The sequence below is a fragment of the Ornithorhynchus anatinus genome, chromosome X5 (assembly GCF_004115215.2).
Source record: "Ornithorhynchus anatinus isolate Pmale09 chromosome X5, mOrnAna1.pri.v4, whole genome shotgun sequence".
Classification (NCBI taxonomy): Eukaryota; Metazoa; Chordata; class Mammalia; order Monotremata; family Ornithorhynchidae; genus Ornithorhynchus; species Ornithorhynchus anatinus.
This window is the reverse complement of record NC_041753.1, coordinates 59,781,136-59,787,692: the sequence shown is the minus strand read 5'-3', so window position 1 is coordinate 59,787,692 and position 6,557 is coordinate 59,781,136. Positions and strand designations below refer to the sequence as shown.

The 6,557-nt window shown below is 43.5% G+C and overlaps 1 non-coding gene across 1 annotated transcript; it reads right to left on the bottom strand.

Annotated features, from left to right (window-relative positions):
- Positions 1–449: 449 nt before the first annotated feature.
- Positions 450–587, bottom strand: LOC114808576. The gene has a single exon (XR_003756422.1). It is a non-coding gene; the product is annotated as a small nucleolar RNA SNORA7 (small nucleolar RNA).
- Positions 588–6,557: the final 5,970 nt, after the last annotated feature.

Below are 6,557 nucleotides of genomic sequence, written 5' to 3'. Positions count from 1 at the left end.
GTTTCCTGTTCAATCTCAGCAGGTAATTTAAGCAAGAGCACCCACAATCTCCACTTCCATAATGGTAGATGCCATATCTGTCTGTCTCCCCTTATTATATTGTAAGCTTCATGAGACCAGGGAACCTGGGTCTTGCTTCTGATGCATTTTCCTTAGTCAGTAAGTCAATCATATTTATTGAGCACTTACTGTGTGCAGAGCACTGTACTATGTGCTTGGGAAAGTCTTGTCTTATGCTGTTGAGTCATTTCCGATCCATAGCTACTCCATGAACACATCTCTCCCAGAACACCCTGCCTCCACCTGCAATCATTCTGGTAATATACCCAGAGAGTTTTCTTGGTAAAAATAAGGAAGAGGTTTACCATTGCCTTCTTCTGTGCACTCTACTTGAGCCTCTGCCCTTGACTCTCTCCCATGCCACTGCTGCCCAACACAGGTGAGTTTTGACCTATAACAGATTGCCTTCCACTTGCTAGCCACTGCCCAAGCTAGGAATGGCATGGGTAGGCCTCTGCTTGACTTTCCCTCCCATAGTTAAGACTGTTAGAGTACTGGAAACTCTCCAGGTGTGATCCTGAGAGGGGTGGTTGGGAGCGTACAACAGAACATTATAACAGACACATTCCCCGCCCATGATGATCTTATAGTCTGGAGGGGAAGACAGACATTAATATAAATAAAATTACAGATATGCATATGAGTGCTGTGGAGCTGGCAGGGGAGATGAATAAAGGGAGGAAGGGTGACGCAGAAGGGAGTGGAAGAAAAGGAAAAGAAAGCTTAGTCAGGGAAGACCTCTTGGAGGAGATGCGCCTTCAGTAAGTCTTTAAAAAGGGGGAGGGTAATTGTCGGTCGGATATGAAAAGGGAGGGCGTTCCAGGCCAGAGGCATGATGTGGGTGAGAAGTCAGCAGTGAGATAGCCAAGATTGAGGTACAGTGAGAAGGTTAGCATTAGAGGAGCAAAGTGTGTGGGCTGGGTTATGGTAGGAGATTTACAGAGGTGAGGTAGGAGGGGGCAAGTTGATTGAGTGGTTTAAACGAAAGGTGAGCTTCCTAAGCTCTTAGTACAGTGCTTTACAGTCAGTAGGTGATCAATAAATGTTACTGATTAGATCCCATATTACTTTAGCTATTCTCTTAAATGTGTGTAAATGTGTGAAATTAAACTATAAAATCATGTATGGAGCAATAACAAAAATGAAATAAGATTTTGTACATTCATTTAATCTATAATTGAGATGAACCTTTGTTTCAGCTGCAGTCAATGTGGTTTTGTTTCAAAGGCGAGTCAGGAACTTGTAAATGATGAAATAAGATTCCTTCAGGAAATCTAAGAAAATTCCCTTGGACTTTCTTCAGTTCTCACTTTATTTTTTTCCCTATGCAAGTTTTCTACCTCCAAACACATACCCACATAAACACATCAAGAGAGAATAAAAGAACAGAACAATGAAAAAAATGATCAAAGTGTTTTGGAAAATTCTCTGTCTTTTCACTTTTTTCCCCTTGGGTCCATGGAATTGGAAGGCGGGTCATGCATAGATCCAAAACAATAGCACATGGGTTTAAGTGCAGTATTCAGAGGAGTGAGGGGATCCCAAAGCTATGCTCTGAACTGTAGTCATGACTAACAGCCTGGGCTGGCTTCACGAGGCAAGGAAGGTTGCCTGTTGATGCTGGATCTTGCATGACCACCCTCTCAGGTCCTTTCTGAGATGGTGGCCACCCAGGACCTTCCCTAGATGACTATCTTGGCTTCTTTCAAAGAGGGGCATACAACACACCTTCTCAAAGATGGTGGCCACAGGGCTTATCTCAAATATGCCATTGCCTGTCACAAAGATGGCGGTAGTAGGGAGGAAGCATTCCATCAGCTGGTCATAATTTGGGGTTTTGGAGCTAAACTGCCCCTGAGGCTAAGGGGCAAGGTGGATGGAGACAGAAAGGATCTTCCACAAACCATGGCATATGATTTGCAACATGACCTAAATGACATCAGCACGTTGTCCTGTGACCTGTGTGTGATGTACATACTCAGTGTGCTAGGCAGCTGTCATGTAGAATATGGGAATGGCCATTTTTACCCTAACTCAGATAGGATGCATATATAAAAGCTGGCCTTGCTCATTCATTCATTCATTCAATCGAATTTATTGAGCGCTTACTGTGTGCAGAGCATGCTCACAGCAGCTTTACCCAAAAATGCAAAAACTCTTGCTTCACATCGAGACAGATCATTTTCCACCCAGTGTCACATTATGTTGAGTAGAATCCTAAGTCCTGTCCCTGACTGCCTGAATCTTTGCAATCCTGGCAGTTTCCTTGCAATTCCTTCCTGGCCCTTTCTTCATGGTTTCCCCATTTCCCTGGGTTTTTGCTTCCCTACACTTTTCTCTTCCCTACACTTATCAAAATCCCCCAAACACAAGCAGTGTGGACTAGGGAAATGTGGACTAGGAGTAGGAGCGTGGTACAGTGGAAAGAGCCCAGGCTTGGGAGTCAGAGTTCATGGGTTCGAATCCCGACTCTGCTGCTTGCCAGCTATGTGACTTTGGGCAAGTCACTTCACTTCTCTGTGCCTCTGTTACCTCATCTGTAAAATGGGGATTAAAACTGTGAGCCCCATGTGGGACAACCTGATCACCTTGTTTCCCCCAGCGCTTAGAACAGTGCTTTGCACATAGTAAGCGCTTAACAAATACCACCATTTATTTAGGGAAAGAGCATGGGCCAGGGAGTCAAAAGACCTGGGTTCTACTCCTGGCTCAGCCAATTGCTAGCAATGTGATCTTGTGCAAGTCACTTAGCTACTCTGTAGCTCAGTTTCCTCAACTGTAAAATGGGGATTAAATACATGTACTTCCTCCTACTTAGATGGCGAGCCCCATGTGGGACAGGGACTGTGTCCAACTTGTATCTATACCAGTGCCTGGAACAGTACTTGCTACATAGTAAGCACTTAAATAATAATAATAATATTAATGATAACAGTAACTACATGGTTACAGTGAAAGCTCTGTACTGCGAGGCTTCATGACTGTGCTAGTGCACTGGGTTGCAGGCACAGATGACACGGATTACCGTGGGCTCGCACAGTCATGAAATGGCAGAGCACAGAACCATCCCTGTAATTGACATATAGGGGTAAAACATGACATCAGATCACATCATCACCTTTTTACCTGTCCTCTCCTACAGATGGATCCTGCATGCTTTCTGCTGGGGGAGGAAGGTACATCAAAAAAATAAATTTTAGGACAATGTTGCCCAGCTGTAGGGTTTGAGGTTTTCACTTACCTTGTTCAGGTGCTGGCAACTGGCTCTCTTTAGCTGAAGGTGGTGTAGAGGGTGATTATTTTGGTGAGGCACAGTGCTTTAATACGGTTAATAGGAGTACAGAAAGGGCATGGGACCCTGTTTTTCAAGTTATGCTGTAAACAAGGTTTCAAGAAAAATTCTTTGAAGTATAGAGATCTAAGATGACTGGTTTTGAAGCTACCTTTTCCCCCCTCTCCCTTCCTCACCTTCCCCACCCCCAGGCACTACAGATGAATAATAGGGTTTAGATAGATTTTGCTCTTCGAGTAAATCATTCTGGCCATCAAACAGAGGATTGATAAACAAGATTAAAAGTGGCTTACTTAAAAGAAGATCTTGTGATAAATAGGAGCCTCCATTGTTGTGACTGCAAAACAACATTCAACAAGATGGGGTTTAGAAATGGAAGCTAATGGACCATTAAAATGTCCAACAGAGCTGTCGGTCTAACTCCAGGTTCTACATACAGAGGGAAACAGAGCTTCAAACCCAGACCCTGATAATACATGAAAAACTGAGGACTACTCTATCAAGATTACTACTGCCATGATTCCTGACCTATTCATTCAGTCAATTGTATTTGTTATTCATTCATTCATTCATTCATTCAATCATATTTATTAAATGTTTACTGTGTGCAGAGCACTATACTAAGCTCTAGGGAGAGTACAATATAACAATAAACAGACATATTCTCTGCCCACAACAAGCTTACAGTCTAGAAGACCTGGATTCTAATCCCAGCTCCATCACTTGTCTGCTGGGTGACCTTGATAAAGTCACTTAACTTCTCTGTGCCTCAGTTCCCTCATCTGTAAAATGGGGATTAAGACTGTGACTATGAGCCCTATATGGGACAGGACTGTGTCCAGCCCGATTATCTAAGCAGTGTGGCATAAGGGTTAGAGCATAGGCCTGGGTGTCAGAAGGATCGGGGTTTCAATCCCAGCTCTGCCACATGTCTGCTGTGTGACCTTGGGCAAGTCATTTCACTTCTCTAAGCCTCAGTTACCTCATCTGTAAAATGGGGATTGAGACTGTGAGCCCCACACAGGACAAGGACTTTGTCCAACCCGATTATCTTGTATCTACCCCAACGCTTAGAACAGTGCCTGGTGCAGAGTAAACACTTAAATACTACAATTATTATTATCGGTATCCTTCCTAATGGTTGTAGATTGTCATCTAATATTGCTCATTTTTACCCCTAACTTTCTTTGAGCAAATACTTAAGTACCTCTTACTCATAAATGACTTTTCAAACTTTTAAAATACAAACTGTTGTGGAACCAAAGGGTTGACATTGAAGTGCCCTGGTGGGGAGGTTTGTATTCCCCAGGTAACCACCTCCCCAAGATAATGGCAGTAAAGCATATTGTGCGCAAAACTCACAAGGCCACTAGACAATCAGGGAGATACATGCTGGAGCCACTTGGAAATTGGCTAGAAGCCCTAACCCTAATCCTACTCAAATGACAAAAATTGAGAGGTTTGCTTAGGAATAAATCCAGGAAGAAAATAACTCATAATCTTATTATATTTCAAGAACTCAGAACATTTCCAGAAATTTGTTTCCTCACTATTCTTGTGTGGGTGTATATAGATACATATGAACTCCCTCCCACTTCACATAGAGAAGATCCCTCCTGTCCCCCTCTTCAAGGCCCTTCTGAAATCACGAATTCTCCAAGAAACCCTTCCCCAGTGAATTTCTAATCTTCCCATCCTCTATCTTCCAAACTTCCAGTTCAGCACTTCTGCACAACATAAGTACTTGGGTACTCACTCGCCACCGTAATGCTTATGTACATGTCTTGTTACACTCTTACTTACTCCTATTTGTAATGTGTTTTAGTGGGTCTCCCCAGCTAGACTGTAAAGGAGAGGGAAGGGATCATTTTTAATAACTCTATTGTACTTTTTCAGGCACTAAGTCCTATCCCCCCTTCCCTCACCATTGACTATATTCCTGGCTGTCTATCCCTTAGGCACTTTGATACCCTCCCCAGACCTATAAGACAAGAAGCATCATGTAGAGGGTCTGGGTCCTGTTCAACTCATTCTACCCGGCCATGCTGGAGGATACCATGAGAGGCCTGGATGCAGGAGTTAGAATGTGTTTCTAAACTCTGGAAAACTCTGGAAAACTCTTCCAACTCAACAAACTTCATGGGTCATTCAGAGTCTTAGAAAGTCATTCAAAAATTACTGCAAAGAGATCAGGGCACTCTGAAGCTCACATCCAAGATATGCAAAGGATTATAAACTGCCTCACTGAATGAGCCAGGCATCACAGGATGATGTCAAAACTACAGAAAACTGAGAAGATGTATCAGCCTGCATCAGGGAACTCCCCCACACAAACCAAAATTTTATATGGACAGAATTCTGACAGAATTCTCAGAATTCTGTTACTTAGGCAGCACACTGACCAATGATTCAGTGATAGGCAAGGAAGCAGAAAACCCAATCAAAGGGTTAGACCATCATTTGGTATCAAGCTCCAGACCCCAGGCGGCAAGACAAGATCAAAAACAATGAAATTCTAGACTATAATCAAACAACCAATGGTATTTGAGTGCTTACTATGTGCAGGGTACTGTAATAAGCTCATAAGAAAGTACAATACAAAAGAGTTGGTAGATACGATCCCTGCCCACAAGGACTGGAGGGGAACACAGACATTGAAATCAGTTACAGAAAGGGAAAACTGAAGAGTGTAAGGATATGTATATAAGTGTTTGTGGGGCTGGGAGTAAGATGACTATTCACAAGTGCCTAAGTGGTACAGATCCAAGTGCATGGGTGATGGAGGGGAGGAAAAAGAAAGGATTAGTTAGGAAAGGATTCTTGAAAGAGGTGTACTTTGAAGTAGGGCTTTGAAGGTGGGGAAAGTGGGGGGTGGTGTGAAGCAAGCAATGGTAAACCACTTCCATATTTTTACCAAGAAAACTCTATGGATACACTACTGGAATGATTGCAGATGGAGGTGGGGCATTCTGGGAGAGATGTGTCCATGGCGTCACTATGGGTCGGAGATGACTCGACAGCATAAGACAAGACTCCTCGAATGCCAACTGATTCTGTGTACCTTGATCTCATCTGTCCGGCTGCCAAACCTCGCCCATGTCATCCCTCTGGTGGCCCTTTCTCCCTCCCCGCCACCACCACTGTGGTGCAGTGTGTGTCAGACTGGGATGGGGGAAATGCACTGTTATAACATCCCTAATAGAGT